Source organism: Cibotium barometz, chromosome 12 (assembly GCF_041138505.1).
Source record: "Cibotium barometz isolate CiBa-2024 chromosome 12, ASM4113850v1, whole genome shotgun sequence".
Classification (NCBI taxonomy): Eukaryota; Viridiplantae; Streptophyta; class Polypodiopsida; order Cyatheales; family Cibotiaceae; genus Cibotium; species Cibotium barometz.
The window spans coordinates 24088903-24106546 of NC_141057.1; positions in this window are offsets into that span (position 1 = coordinate 24088903).

Sequence of the window (17644 nt, forward strand, 5' to 3'; positions counted from 1 at the left end):
TATGCATAAGACCATATTCATAAGCTTTATGCATGAGCCTTGTGAATAAGTCACATGCATGAGACTTGTGAATAAGCATGCCAATAGCTACCTATGCATGCCAGTAGCTACCTGGGCATGCCGATAGCTTCCAAGGCATGTCGATAGCTACTTGGGCATACTGGTAGCTTCCAATGCATGCATGTAGCTACCTAGCCATGCCAGTAGCAACCTAGCATGCCAATAGCTTCCAATGCAAGCCAGTAGCTAGCTTCCTAGGCATGCTGGTAGCTACTTAGGCATGCCGATAGCTATAGCCATATGCATAAGGCCATATGCATAAGCCTCATGCATTGGAGTATGCATAAGAGATTTAAGTATTTATGTTTCTTCTTGGATAGATGGCAAATAACTTGCAACGTGATAATACACGACGTGAAGGAGTCGTCGATATCCTAACAATATTTGTAAGTATATATTGGCCTCAAATTGTATCTTATCTTTTAAATTAAAGAAGGTTATCTTAAATAATGACATAATTATAATGTTCATTTGTTTGTATGTCTATAGCTTGAAGTAGTGGGACGGCCCCCTAGGCAAGATAAATATGATTTTGCATTACAACGGGATTTGGAAGCTCTATTTAAAAGGGTACAAGAGGAAAGATATATTGTTATTTTACCGGAGGACATACTTGGCAAGCATGACAAGTACATTCCTAACACCATAACCTCTTTGTTTTTGCAAAACAGATTTTCACTTCTGTTAGTTTTATTGCGTTTTAGGATCATGTTACTAGAAATGATGGCGCGAATGTCCAAGCAAGAAAAATGGAAATGTGGGAAGAGAAGGGGGTGGAGCTGCAAGGAACAATAATAATCGAGCTGCATGAGATATAGACCCCCTCAATGTAGCCCCTAGCTCCATATATTTTCATTACGTTTTATTTTGTATATGAGCTTTTTGGAATCATACACTTCTATAATTCTGCCAAGTATTGCAATTGAATTTTGACATTCCTTAAACCATGAATTGTAATTGTTCTTTTTTGTTGTTGTATTTTTCAAGTTTTACATTAGATGTGTCCATCCATGACGATGAGTATGACATGAAGTTGTGTTTTTTTTACTGTGTCTACATTAGAAAAAAAAGAGCTAGGACAGACTGGGGAGTCCCGTGGTAGAAAGACTGGGAGGTCAACTTGTGCAGACTCCCTAGTCTACCCTAGCTTTTTTTAATTACGCAGTACTTTTGCTGCTCCATAGAGCGGTCCATAGAGCGGAAATAGCAATGAACCCGTTGTAGCGAAAGCGTTGTTGCAAGATCAGGGTGTCCAATTTTGTCTAGTTTATGTTGGACTAGGACAATGCTTGGAGAGAAAATTTAGGCGAGCACAAGGTACTTCAAATGAGATCAAGAAACTAATAGAAAATACACATGCACTCAAATTAACCCAATATAACTTCAATTAATACAAATTGGTCTAATTAATCAAAATTAATAAAAAAAATAAGATGAATTGATAAAAAATTGATCTTTCCATACTTGGAGTGATCCAAATTTTTTTTGATAGATGCACCATTACAAATACACTAGTCCCTATAGGTTTTAGATCATTTACATCAAAAATATAATTTTACTAATTTGATTATTAATATTTGTTTGCCTTCCAATAGCTTGGAAGAATTTTACAAAAGAGATCATTGAAAATCTAGCCATTCAATTTGTAATTTTTACTAACCACCACATTCTACTACTGTCTACCACTCTTTTGATCTACAAGATTGAGAATTTAAGTGGTAGTTATTGTGGTTCCAAAAAGTGGCATATATTATAACACTTTAAAGACCTTGAATAAAGAAAGTAGACAAATAGCTTAAATTTTTCTCAAAAAATCAAGTTAAGCTCTATATTATATGAATATCTTAGGTACAAAATGGGAATCTTATATGAGTTTATATATAAATGATAATAGCATTTAATGAAATTATTCCAAATTTGGGATAGGGTGTATACATTTACTTGTACCTAAGCAAATGAGGACTTTCGACTATCTAATGCTTAATCAGATTATGCAACTATATTCCCAAATTTGCATGTGATGTTATGATAAAAGAACTCGAAACTTGAAATTCCTTCGTTAGCTAGGAGAGATTGGTCCACTAAAGGTTAAAAATGCTTATTTTTTTACTGTTTACAGGGTGCCTGAGTGGACAAAATCGAGCACCCTGATCTTGCAACCACCCGAAAATAGTGACTTTTTTAGCAACAAAATGGGCCTGACATCTCCCTACCCTTCTAGTTATATAAGCGCTGCTATTTTCGTTGCTACACCCTCATTCTGTTGTAGCTGGTAGGGAGTGAGTTAAGTAGCTAGGAAAGTGCAAAGCATAGCACGAAGCCACATGAATAAAGGGATATATCCCACATTGATGTAAAAAACCAAGGGTGTACCTCATCATATAAAAGGGGGCCATTTCAAGCAATGAAATCATATCACTTGCACACATCTCAAGCCTCTTTATGAGTACAAGTCTTAATCTTGTAACCTAATTGTGCTTGAGTCTATTGCACTTACTCAGCAACATGAGTACACTTAGATTACATCCACCTTAGATTAATTCACTGTAATCACACTAGATTAGTATAGGATTAGAACTAATCACCTTGCTCATGCACATGAATGCACATGATGTTCATGATTCTCAACGTGGTATCGGAGCTACCCCTCTCCTCTTGAGCTTCTCATTAGCACTTCTCGAGAATTATTTTCACTTATCACATCATTAGGAGACTTAATCTCATCTTATCTCTTTCTTCTCCTTTGTGGTGGGCTGAAAATTCAAAGGTTGGGCATTGTCCATTCTCTTCATCATTTAGAAAACCTCTTTAGCCACACGTTACTCTCACCTAGACACCCAATCTCACCAAGAGAATTAGACTAATTCACACCGCGCAGCCCATAATTACCAAAATTATGCAGACTGGTTAATCGCTCCATTCGTTGTCTTTTCTTTGAGTTAGGTCAAGCCCTTCTAGGGCTCGTTCAGTAATACTACAAGAAACCGACAACTTGAATCTCAACTAATTTCATTAACTACAGGAAGCACAATCAAAGAAAAACCAGTCGCACATTCAAGTGTAGATTTATGTTTTTCGGCTCAATTTGAGCTGGATATTTTGCTCATACAAGTGCCCATCTCATCAAGGGCAAGAAGCCAAAGCAAAAATTCCCATCAAATTTATCTTCCTTGAGCTCGATTGAATCCTCCAATAATCATATATGTTAATCATCGTGGATTAAGCACTAATCAATGTCATTAGTATAACAATAGCAAAAATTAGGCCAAATTAATCTTAAAGTTGGACAATTACAGTGTTAATATATTGTGGGAAACTCTCTCTTGCATCCACACTCATCACATTCATTTGCATTGCTCAATGTGAGCAATTTTCACTACATTCAGTTCATTTTTAGTGCATAATTTGTATCTACAGCATCTTCATTAGCTTGAAATTATCATTACAAGAAAATCCAGAGCACATTGCCAACCTTGTATAAGATTAGACACTTCTAGTGAAGCACAACACAAGCTCATTGTTGTGGTAAGACCTTATCAAATGGCAAGCATTTTGGACTTCAAGGCATTATTTGGGGAAGGGTTGAATCCTTGGGAAACTCTTCATGGAAAAACACGTGCATAAGCATCAAAAGAAAGGATAAAGTGCATTAAACACTATCATGAGCATGCTCAAATAAACAGTGCACATGGGATGACCATAGCACATAGCATGGCATCCACACTAAAAGCATTTAAGGAAGCATCAAGTGGAAACAAGAAGAACAATGTCCACACCAAAGGAGTAGTCAACGAGCCAAGTGTCAAGCCAAAGAGCAAAGACCAAGATCCAAGAAGTAGTCAACAAAGTGAAGAAGGAAATGACATCGACATGAAGAACAAAGGAAGCAACAAGGGATCTTCATCAAGAAAAATTAAGGAGATCTCGAGCCAGAGCAGCAGCACTAAGCAACATCAAGTTACTAACCACCATCTAATTCTTTAAAAAAACTTTGTTGTAAAAAAATCCTAGTTCCTATAAAAAGTGCTTGTATCTACCCTCTGCATCGATGATGTAGCCAAGGTATAAGAAATAGCCAAAAATGTGTTACCTCATTCTTAGAAGAGACCTCTAGACCTCAAAGATAGGTGAAGTCTCTATCAAGGGGAGAACCTCACTCTTAGAGATGACCTCTAGGCTTAAAGATAGGTCAAGTCACCATCAAGGGAGGGAAGTACTAAAGTAGCACATGAGCCAAAGTTTCTCATAGCACATAGGGGACTGTAGAAAGTAAAAAGTTAAAACAACATTTTGTGACCGACATCCTCTAGACCTCAAAGATAGGTGAAGTCTCTATCAAGGGGAGGACCTCACTCTTAGAGATGACCTCTAGGCCTCAAAGATAGGTCAAGTCACCATCAAGGGAGGGAATTACTAAAGTAGCACATGAACCAAAGTTTCTCATAGCACAAGAGGGGACTATAGAAAGTAAAAAGTCAAAACAACATTTTGTAACCGACATCCAACCATCTTGAGTAGCCCAAAGATTTGGCACCAAGGGGGGTTGTTGAGAAATATGGTGCCAAAGAGCACAAGGAAGAGGTAGGGAGTGAGTAGAGTAGCTAAAAAAGTTCAAAGCATAGCATGAAGCCATGTGAGCAAAGGGATATATCCCACATTGATGTACAAGCCCAAGAGTATACCTCCTCATATAAAAGGAGGCCATTTTAAGCAATGAAATCATATCACTTGCACCACACATCTCAAGCCTCTTTATTATTACAAGCCTTAATCTTGTAACCTAATTGTGCTTGAGTATACTTAGATTACATCCACCTTAGATTAATTTCCTCTAATCACACTAGACTAGTATAGAATTAGTATACTCATCAACATGAGTATACTTAGATTACATCCACCTTAGATTAATTTCCTCTATTCACACTAGACAAGTATAGAATTAGTATACTCATCAACATGAGTATACTTAGATTACATCCACCTTAGATTAATTTCCTCTAATCACACTAGACTAGTATAGAATAAGAACTAATCACCTTGCTCATGCACATAATCTTCATGATTCTTAAAATTTGGATTAAGGGGTTAGTTTTTAGGATTAAGGATTTAGGGTTTAGGGTTTAGAAGACTTACAATTTAGGGTTTAGGGTGTAGGTCGAAAACAAAATTATGTGTACCATGAATCCCTAAGCCTATCTTTCATCACACGTAGAATTGGAAGCCCTGCACCATTGGTTTAACCAAATCACTCTTGTTGACCTAAATCATTTACCCTAGTCCCTAAACCCTAAGTCCATATTCACAAGACATCCCATGGTCATTTGATATAAATTTAATGATCTAACATTTAGGGTTTTGGGTTTGAAACATTTTTCAAGTACTAGAATTGATATAATTTTACCTTAATTAAATACAAAAATCTAAAGCGTGATTGATATATAATTATGTTTAATTTTATCTCAATTAGGTCCAAATAACTTTAATCTATGTAGGTCCAATCGGATTCAATTAGGCTAAGTTGAGATGTATTGAGAAAAAACTATCTTTAGTTTATCTTAATTGTGCCAAAGTTTGATCTGGCGTATATGCAGTTAAGTTTGATTAGATCCATTTGGGTCAATTTACAATCAGGCCTAAAACTAAGATAATATGATCTTTAATTTTATGTCATTTGGATCCAATGTATGTATATGATAGTTAATCAATATTTTAGGCTAATTTACAACTATTTTTGCATCAATTTTTGAGATAAATTGAGACCATTTGTTGGTACCAGTTCATAAGTTAACACTAATTAATATTCATAATACCAATTAGTATCAAATTAAGAATAATTTAGCATGATCTTAATTGGACATGATTAGCATAAGCCTAAATGTATATTAATTCAATAAAACCTTAATTTAATTGTATATTAAATTTCACATGCTAAAGTAATTTTTAGGTATTAAAAAATCTAGCTGAAGTTTTAAACTATTTTTAAAAATATTATGAAAAAAAACATTTTTTGTAATAGTTTGAATATTTCAATTCTTGGTTTAACTAGCAACATTAGCAAGTGGACCAAGAGTCTTTTCATAGATTTTGACATATTTACTATGTGGCTATGTTTGGAGTTTTCAAATAACATAAAGATTATAAAGAAGATGGAACACTCTTTGTATTAGTCGCTACACACTGGGAAGAGCAAATAGAATCTCCCTCTATATATAGTATCTAAATCAATGAAAACATCCAGCACATGACACCCAGCAACCCCTTAACTATCCTCTTAACCTCTGATATAGTCCAACACCTAACCTTCATTGGCCTGAACTAGCCGACCCATTAGAATGTTCTATTGGGTTAGATCTAGATCTTAACAACTCTGATCTTTAGTTCTATCACTTTAGTTGATCTCCTTTGATTATCTGTTCACCTAACCGGACCCCTAATTGATCTTGGCAAACTCTATTAGACTTTTAGGCAATTGCATGTCCTTTAGAGTGCAAGTTTTTCTCTAGATTCAACAATCCTCAAATCTCTTGCTCCATAACCCTACTGAACATGTCACACCTTTCTACTGACTGTCAATTGACTCTTATTTGATCCAATTCTGATTGTGCTGACTCAGTTTACTCAGACCTTTCCACTCCTCTGTCCTCTGACACTTACAAACCCCCAAACACTTTAGACCCCACAATGATTTAGCCTTACAACCCCTGATCTAACATGAGTTAAGCCCCAACTAACTCTGTTAGATATCCTTTAGCCTAGAAAATTGTCTAACTGACTCTCTCTAACAGACCTCTGACTATTAGATATGACTCTAATTAATTTACTCCCTCTCAACTCAAAAAGATTAATTCTACCCTTCTACACCTTCAAAACTGACTTCCTATGACACTCAGCTAACCTTGTCTGACACTGCTGACTCATAGCTGCTGGGACACCGACTGATTCGGCCCCTAACTCAATAGACTTTAGATGCTCATTCACAATTTCTTTTCTTCAACAATTTCAATCAAAACAACATATCCACCCTAACTAAAACACCATATTACAAAACTGTATCATCCACTTACAAACAAATTCAAACCCAAGCACTTTGTCTTTTGCATATAGATAAAACCAAACCAGTCTCAACAACCGTGAAACCTTGGGCTCAAATAAGAGAAAACGAACATAAAAATTGAGAGATCCTCCATAGATTCAAACCTCTTTGATGAATTTTGCAGCCACCTCTGCAGATCTTCTTCCTTAAACACAAACCTATAGTTGAGTAAAATCCTGGGTAGCACCAAGTTCCAATGTAATCAAACATCCTAGGGCTTCCCTCAACAACCCTCAGCTGATCTACTAACTCACAAGCACCCCCTCTCTTTGGTCTTAAACCCAAACCTACTTGCTTTGTTTCCCTCTTGCTTTCAGCAAAACGCCTCCACTCTATCATGTCTTTCCTCTCTAATGGGTTCTCCCAAAGCTTCTCTTCTACTCCTGTGACCTTCAGCCAAAGACCCCTTTCATATTTAAACAAACACACTGCTTTTCCTACCTTCCCCCCTATTTTCTTCAAACTTCCCATGCGCATCTTTATCATCTAGATCTTCTGAATCTCCCCATATCTTCATGCATAGTTTCCCTTTCTAGCTGTTACACAACCTTTCTATTTATCATTTTCATAACATTATGTTGACTATACACTATGTTTTAGACTAGCATATGTGCATCATATCTTCCTATAGCCTGTCTTTTCCTCCTCTAATCTTGTCCATGTCCTGACTTAATTGGTCTCAAAAAACCACATATTTTTCCCAACCCCATTGTGAAACACTTTCCAGTGTTTCACCCTGTCTCCTTTTCTCTACATGACTCTGATGTGGTATGGCTTCAACCTCAAGCCATTCACTCTGATTGGGTGCATCTTGCCATCAAGATCCTTTAACTAGTAGCTTCCATTAGAAGACATTTCACGCATAACATAAGGACCTTACCACTTCACTCTAAAGTTGGTCTAGAAAGTGGTATCAACATCACTATTATATCTCAACACAAGCATACCTTTTTCCAAATCCTTGTTGTTGCCCAGCTTCTCATTGAATTTTTCAGTCTTTTCATACCACTTGCTGGATCCATCCCTATCCAAAAGAAGAGAATGCAGGCTGGTCCATCTCTTTCTCTCTTGTTCCTTCTATGCTAAATCTCGGGGGGGTCACTATATATAAATCCTCTATATCACGTGCGTTCAAGGCCTATTTAAAAAGTCCCTTATCTGTGAATTTTTTAGTGAATATAATGTATCCTTTCCTATTCAAATCTGTAAATTTTTTTTAAAATACAATAAATAAATCCCCTCTGTAAATATATTTCTGTAAGTTTTAAATATTTAAAATGTCCTTCTGTTGAACCCACGTGATACTTACATATTTATACGAGTGACCCCCCCGAGTGCTAAATCATGCTACAAGATAAAATCAAGTGAAGGGAGCATGATATTAATAGGCAACACACACTCATTCACCATAGACCAGATGATAGGGAGTGAATCCTGTAGCACTCTTTTCTGAAACCCTGTATGCCCATAAAGCCCTATCCAAATACATATCCCAATCCCTTGGATGTTCTTCCACAAGGTTGAATAATAACTTCTCCAAGAAACCATTAAAACTCTCCACAAGCCCATTGAGTGTGGGATGATAATGAGTACTAATCCTATGCTTCATGTTCAACATCTTGGCAAGATTCTTCATCACATCAGTCATGTCATAAACTCTCTTCCTTGATCGGTAACTAGATTTGAAGGGATTCCAAAACAACAAGAAATCATCTCATAAAGGAACTTACACACCTATTTTGTTGTAGCACTGTTAGTTGCCTTCACTTCTTGCCACCTAGTCAGATAATCCATTGTAGATAATATAGTGTTTCTTGTTTTTGGTCCTTGGAAGAGGTCCTATAACATCCATACCCCACTTTTCAAAAGCTCCATAACTCAAGATATGATGCATAGGCTCTCAAATCAACACCCGTTTTTAGAATGCTTGGCACTCATGACAAATCCTACGCCAATCATTAATATCCCAGTTCATGCTTGGCCACATAAGATTGGCTATCAAAGCCTTCCTCTTTGTGATGTTAAATCCATAATGGCCTCCACATCCCTCCTCATGTGACAATCCTTTAAGAAATGTTGAATCTCATCATGACATAAAACTCTTCGCACAACACCATCAGTCCCTTTGTGATAAAGGTAATCACCAATTAGAACATACCTCATGGCTCTCTTGACAATTGCTGTCCTCTTTGAAGCATCCAAGTTCTTTCTTGCAAAACCTATAAGAATAACTTGCTCTTTCTCATGAAATGACTCTCTACCTTGATACAAAAGCTCCTGGAACTTTATATCATGCACATCTTTGGTAAAGACTTGTTTTGCCAATTCATTGATCCTCTTGTTGTCATCTTTGGATACATGCCATATTTGGAAAGCTTGAAAATTGTTAAGAAGCCTTCTTACCTTCAACAGCTAGACTTTCATCTCATCTTTGTTGACCTTCCAAGTGCGTTGTTCTTTCCTTATCATGGAATCACCTTTGATGATCAACCTTTTCACTTCTCTTCTTTTGAATTCATCAAGACCCAAACATAGGCTGAAATATTTAGCCTCATTGTTGCTCTTTACCTCTATTTCTTGACATCCATACCATAGCTCTTTCCCTTGTTCATCCACAAAAACAAATCTTGTTCCTGCTTTGCTAACATTTTTCTTAGAATCTCCATCAAAAAATAATACACCATCGATGTCCGGCAACTCCTCAATGCAAGTTAGGACTAGGTACAATTTGCTTCTCGAAATCCTTGACAAACTTGGGCTTTACCTCAATTTCCCTATAGGTGAGAAATTCTCCACTATTGATTATGGAGTTTGAGCTCACCGATTGCTGAACAATTTTGAGAATAGGGTTTTGATCTCCTTCTCTTGACAATTCCATCCATATAGATGGATTAGAGAGAGGATTAAGATTCTTGAAGGTGGTTTTGTGAAGAAGAAGAGTGGTTTTTGTTTCACAGAGGTGGTTTGGTGACATTCAACCCTATCCCTTGATTGCAATTTCCATCAAAGGGCTTAGAGAATTCCCATGCTTTTGTCCATGGGTTCTTCACTCTTTCACTACTTTACCCTTTGGGTTTTAGTGAGTTTCTCCCTATTCTCCAAATCAAAGTATCCTAAGCTTTGATACCACACTGACATAAGATCTTGAAATACTCTTGAAGAAATAATCAAAACTCACAAATACTTTAAGGTTATAACCATACAATTGAATTCAAATTAACTAAATTGTGCATGAAATTAATAAATAACAACAAGAGATAGAGTAGAAAGAACATCACCACACAAGAGACAAATAACAAGAGACAAATACTGGGTGCAATCTCCCCAAGAGATAGAGTAGAAAGAACATCACCACACAAGAGACAAATACTGGGTGCAATCTCCCCCCTTAAGCATGTATCTCCACTTCCACGACTTGAGTATTGAAATAGCCCAAGGAGCTAATAGTAGTTGTGCATACAATTTTGGGCTTGCTTTTCCACTTTTGGGTTTTGCTTTATATATTAATAATTATATCAAGGTTTCTAAGGTTTGTACATATCAAAACCTTTGCCCAATGATAAATACTAATGGGCCTTTACACATTAAATAATGGGCCTTTGCCCAATGATAAATACTAATGGGCCTTTACACATTAAATAATCTTCTGCACACTCGCACATAAAATAACTTAGCCACATGAAAGGCTATACATGATTAATGAAATTCTAATACATGGTTGGAAAATAATATCGATCTTCTCACTACTACTCAATCCACCAATTCATATGACACCTCAATTGGTACCCTCATATAGTGTAACACCTCAATTAGTACCCTCACACATCTCATGTCATATGACACCTCAATTGGTATGCTCATATAGTGCGGCATCTAAATCGATACCCTCGTACATCTCGGTACCTATAATCATGAACACAATCCACATTAGTTAGACAATTAAATGAACACATCAATTAATCCCAACGTCGTCATGAGAATATAGGCAACCATAATATCAAATTACACGTACCAATAGGCATGGCACACACGGGCATCCTTAATATAAAATAAGAAATATAAATCCCAATAAACAAGAGTAATTCTCATAACAAATGATCTCCCACATGCATACTAGTTTCATTTTGTCGAGATTTGTCTTATTGCAAAAACACCACAACCAACTCATCAAATGTAATACACTTTATATCATATGAGCCAAAATATGGATGCAAAACCCTGGTTGCAAAAAGGAACCATGGTGAACCTTTTTAAGCTTTTGTCAAAACCCCCTCCTATGACATGCCATTGGAAAAATCATAAAGAGTAGATTCTAAATGCACATTCTCCGACAACTTTTGAGTTCGTATGCTTGAGACACACCAAAAAGTAGATTGAAAGAAAATTCCCAAAGTCTTGCGATTTTTCCAAATTCTTCAATATGGTAATTTGGAATAAATTTGATAAATCTATGAGAACAATAGAAACCAATGAAAATTTTCCAGATAGGCCTTATCAAGACATGCAAGTTGCTCTCTGAGATCTTTTATCCTTATGAGAAACATAACCATTAAGTCCCCCTCATTCATATGCTTAAACTCACTGCTTGTATAAGTAGGCTACCCATGTCTCGATATGCTTGAACTCACTGCTTGTGTAAGTAGGCTACTCATGTCTCGATATGCTTGAACTCACTGCTTGTATAAGTAGGCTACCCATGTCTCGATATGCACCTATTAAAGCGTAGCAAGCACATCTAAAGCCTACTTGGGAGTTTTACATGACTGAATATGAGGAATAATGCTCCTTTTTAGAAAGTGCCACCAATGCATGTGTACCTGTCATCCCACTTGGCTTGTTGCATTATGGGAGGTAGAGACACATATGGCACAACTACTCAGTATCCAATGTACTTGTACTATCGTGAACTGGAGAGATAGGGGATGCCTCAATAATAATAAAAACATTCCAAAACCATTTGAAAAGAAATACATGATGCATCATGTAGAGTATAGAAATTTTACTCGTCTCGCAGCACATCGAATGAGAAAGTCAATAACTCAATGATGAAGATGCTAATGAGGCTCATGCTTATGAGCTCAAGGATGTAATGTCAATGATGACAAAGAAGAGACAATGACAACACTATCTATACACCAAATATTTTCTACTATAGTGCAAAAAACCTAAAATCAACCAAAGAGTTTGAATTGACACTCCCATTATATATGTTGTGGGTGGGAACCTTATGTATCATGCAAATTAGCCCTGAAATGCACTTGAGAAGTCCTAGAAAATGTAAAAATATTGTTAACATAGTTAGTAATACACTTTAGGGTATACATTCTCCACCTAAGAGAAGGTATATCTTATCCCAAAATACAATTAGTTAACTTAATTTAACAACACACTATAGGGTATACCTTCTCCACCTAAGAAAGAATAGATTGATTTAAGACAACTAGAAGAGTATCTCAGAGGAGGTGAGGGGGTGAGTGCAAAGAGAACCTACTCTAATACCAATTATTGGAGTGGCGACAAAGGTAGCAACACACACACAAATGTAGTAAGCAAGTAGAGATAGAGAGACGCACAACCCTCAAAGTAGATTGATGATGAGCCCCAAGACAGACTTGGGGATCTGCTGACGGGGAAAGATGTGACAACAAAAAATTATAACTTTATTTTAAGAATAAAAATAAGATGCAAACTTGTGGGAGAATCTTGCAAGGCCCACAATGTGATGGAAAAGCTAGCCATGGATACATGGGAAACGAGAAGCGTGATGGAGAAGCTGGCGCGGCAGGAGATGGCTTTTGGCGGTTAATCTCCTTGTGTGGCTTGTCAATCATTTAATGACTACTTTATCTCATGTAATAACAAATATGGGCTTGATACTAATTAGAATAATTAGCAGAATGATTGAGGAAGTTCACGAGTATGAGTGGAGTGAATCATTGTAAATACCAGTGTATGAGTTATAAATACCTTGGTATGGGGATAGAGTGGTTTGAGAGGGAAATATTATTGGATTGTATTGGGAAGATAGAAATGAGTCATGTATTTAGGGTGGGCCAAGTGTCTACATGGACTCAATAAGATACTTAAGTAATATGGAAACCACATGACAAGCACATGAAGGGCATGTGGAGGAGTGTGGGAGCAAGAGGAATCCTTCTAGAAATCCTAAGTGGAATATCCATGGAGGATGTTGACATGTGGAAAAGAGAGGGTCCCTATAGGAGGCTGCATGTGAGAGGACTCTTTACTTTTTCAATTTTAAAAGATTCATGAGCATATTTAGATGGGACACTTGTCAAAATATACCCAAAAGGACAATTGATGGTGACCCATATCCTTATGTCACCAGGGGTGAAGGCATTTACTAGCTGGAAATGTAACAGGGTAAGAGTTTCTCTATAAAAGAGGCCTCTCTCTTCCCTCTCAAGCACCTCATTTTTTCTCCTTGTGACTATGCCATAGCCTTGTATCTAGATTCTTCTATGCTTTTACATCTTCCCTTGAGCAATAGGCTCTCCTACTCTTGTAGTCCTCTCCAGTTGGAAGTCTTTGTTTTTGCTTCATGAATCAAGCTTTTGCTTCCTTTCTCTATCTTTTGCCTCTTTGCTTGAAAGCTTAGTGTGTCCACATGAGTAGCTTGCTTCTAGATCTGTTATAAGAGGATCCTCTACTCCATTGGGCGACCTCAACCCACCATGCATCTTGGAAGTTACTTCTCTAGTGAGGGAAATCGTTGCCTCTCTTCATAGCTGCAGAGGCGAGTATAGACAATTTTAGTACTGTTCACTAAAACAGTCATAACTTTGTGTCCCTTCTCTGTTTTTTATGAAACTTATATCAAAATCATCATTTTTTCAAGATCTATCCACCATTGATGTTTTCAGTTATCTATTCTAAGCAGCACATAAAAAGTTATGGTGGTCTGATGAGAGAAGACTGTGTATTTGGGACAGTTTTGACACTTCTCACTAAAACAATCATAACTTTGTGCTCGCTTCTCTGTTTTTAATGAAACTTATATAAAAAAAATCAAGCTCTATCCATTGATGTTTTCAATGCTTTGTTTTATTGAGTAGCGCTGAAAAAGTTATGGCTATCTAATCAGAGTAGATTGTGTATTTGGGACAGTTTTGACACTTTTTCACTAAAACAATCATAACTTTGTGCTCCCTTCTCTGATTTTCATGAAACTTATATAAAAATCTTTGTTTTTTTCAAGCTCTATCCATTGATTGTTTTGAGACTTTGTTTGGAGACTTTGTTTTAAGTACCACATAAAAAGTTATAGCTGTATGATCAAAGCAGAGTTTTCACTTTGGGAAGTTTTATTGGTTTCTTTCTCTCTTTTTTTGAAAATGATGCGACCCAAACTTTCCGATCCATCCAAATCAGCCGTATCAATATACCCCTTTCACTTCAATTCACATCGTATATTGAGACGAAAGATTTTCTTCCAGCAAAGACTTGCCCTCACTTTTGGAGCTGATTGCTTGGCTCAAATTAATGCTTCCCTAGAGCCTTTTCTATTTCCTCTTCTAGACTACAATCTCACATTCAATGTCTATGTATTTATTTTGATCTACGGAGATAGAGGGTGAGAGTTTGTTCATGTTGCTTTCTTTGGCACGTGATCGCCTCCCCTTCTTCAACCTTTGGGTTTGAGACCTCGATGTGTGTGATCAAGGATGAAATAAGTCCTGCACTTTGTTCATAGAAGCCAATACCTTTTTCTTTGGCATGGTCATTGGTGTAGTCCCTTGAAATGGAACTTGTTTGGGGCCCTACTTTTACTATGGATCATAATAAATAAATATGTTCGAAAGTTACCCGACTCATCGGGTCCACCCATCCATAGGATGGCACCATCAGGGCATCAATCCATCCACTTTTCCATGCACTCAATTAATTTTTATTATCTAAATTAAATCCTACCACAGTGTGAAATACATAAAAATAGATTCCTTAATTAAAGAAGTTCTAGAATGTTCCCTAAAACTACTTTTAGTACAGAAAATTGAAAGCAACAATATTTACGTTGTGTGGTAGTTGGGTGATGGCCTCTACAACAACACCATCAGACACACAAGAGGAATGTAAGATTCCTCCTCAGCCTGAATAATGAATAAGCTTTTACCTCAATCCCCTATAGTCATTCCCTATTTCAGAATGCAAGAAAATAATATTTTTCCTTGTTTTTACCTAGAGAGAAGAAAAATTCTAGAGAGAGGTAATTCATTATTGAGATATTTTTTGATATAAAAATTCTCCTAATATCTAAAATATATTTCCTTGAAAATAGAAGTTCAAAATAAATTCTCCAATGTGCATTAGTAATCAATTAAAAATGATATAAGGGACCTTAACCTAAGGTCTAGATTTTCAGAAATTTATGGATTATGGTCCAATTAAGGTTCTTATGGGCCAATAGGATTAATCTAATTGTTGGGATGAGACAAAGAATAAAAGAAAATACCCAAAAATGAGTACACATAAGATGAAGAGTTGACTGAGTACAAGGTTTATTAGTTAAAAATTAAGAGATATTACTAAAAAATGAGATATTTTAGAGAAATGATTAATTTTTAACACCTTGGTAAGGAGAGGGGGACCTTTGAGGTAGGTCCCTTTTTCACATGTGTAATAGGGTTTTTTGATTGTGTAATAGGGTCCCTTTTTCACATGTGTAATAGGGTCCCTTTTTCACATGTGTAATAGGGTTTTTTGATTCAAAAAATTGTGTTATTTTTATCTCTCCTCTCTCCTGGATCAAACTAGATCAAAAAGGGAGCCAAACTGGTCCAAATCTTGCCCAAATTGAGTCAAATTGAAGCTAGAAAATTCTAGAACTCAGTTGGACTTAGTTAGTGGCCTCCCTCGCCTATAAATAGACCCTCATTCCTTTGTATGCTCATCTTTGAGCTATGCCATGCCAGTATTACATTAAAATAATCACATTTTCTATTATCCCTTAATTTTTCTCTACTTTTGGGGAGCTTGGAGCTTCTCTCTCTCTTCAACAACTCTTGGAGTTCTCTTCTTCTCTTTGTTAAAATGCAATCAAAGTGATGAGCTATGGTGGATCAAATGCAAGAGTCAACATCATTAACAAAGTGATTAGATGATGATTAAGACAAGATTAGTGAGCAATTAACTGATATCTTAATGTAGGCATGGATACTCAAAAACTAGAAAATTCTCATTAGGCCAATGCCTCTATTTATAGAGTTTACATCCACAAGATGCCAAGCATCTAGTCCCACCGATCTCCCCTTGATTCACTCCACCTCTTTTGCTTGATTCTCTCCACCTCTTCACTTTTTCCAAAATATCTCCACACATCCTAAATCTTCAACATCATTAACAAAATGATTAGACGATTATTAAGACAAGATTAGTGATGACAACTTTATGTTGGCATGGATACTCAAAAACCAGCAAATTCTCATTAGGCCAATGCCTCAATTTTTAGAGTTTACATCCACAAGATGCCAAGCATCTAATCCCACTGATCTCTCCTTGATTCACTCCACCTCTTTTACTTTGATTCTCTCTACCTCTTCACTTTTCCCAGAATATCTCCACACATCCTAAATCTTCTCATGCTACCCTTTATTCTCTCCCAGTAGATTCCACTCACCTTTTCACTCTGCTACTCACTCATTTACAAACTCTCTTTTACAGCCTCTTGCTAAGGGCTTATTCCCGCACACACCCATTCACTTGTATATTTCAACACTCTTGCTAACCAATTGATTGGTTGGGGGCTTCTCTACTAGAGAAAGAATCAAGCCAATCCTAGAGGTAAGAATGGATTTTTATGGTTTTTAGTTAATTTCCTCAAATAACTTCTCTTCTCAACCCCTCTCAAGCTTGAGAAGTTTTCTAAATGGTTGTTTTAATTCAAATCAAGCTTTCCCTAAGAATCTTAATGTTTAATTAAGAGAAAATTAATCATTATGCTTATTTAGAATACTTTCTTATGTATATCTCTCTCTCAAAAAAATAGTCATCTCTATGGCTAATTCTTTAGCAAAAGAATGCTTCTCATTGATAAGTTAGTAGTTAAAAACTACTTTAATTGATTCTAAATGAGAAATAGATTATCCTATCAAATTACGAAAAGAGGAATAATGGAATTAGCTTAATCTAGTGGGATAATCATAATTAAGTTTATGATTATGGTTAAAATTATGATTTAAATTTATAGTTTAGATTTAAGTTTAAAAGTAGATCTTCTATCATATTTTCATTATAAGGTTTTATTATTTTAGGAAAATTAAAAATTATCCCTCTAGCCCTAAGGTGTTCAGCCTTGTTCACTTTTTAAATTGGACAACACTTTACACACATAGTCATGGCACAATGGCATTTACCTTATTACAAGTTCCAACATTAGTAAGAGCACTATATTTTTAGTTCTAAAATATGCTTTGATGATGTTGATTATTTGTAACATTCATTGAACATGAAAATCATTGTTTTGTAACAAAA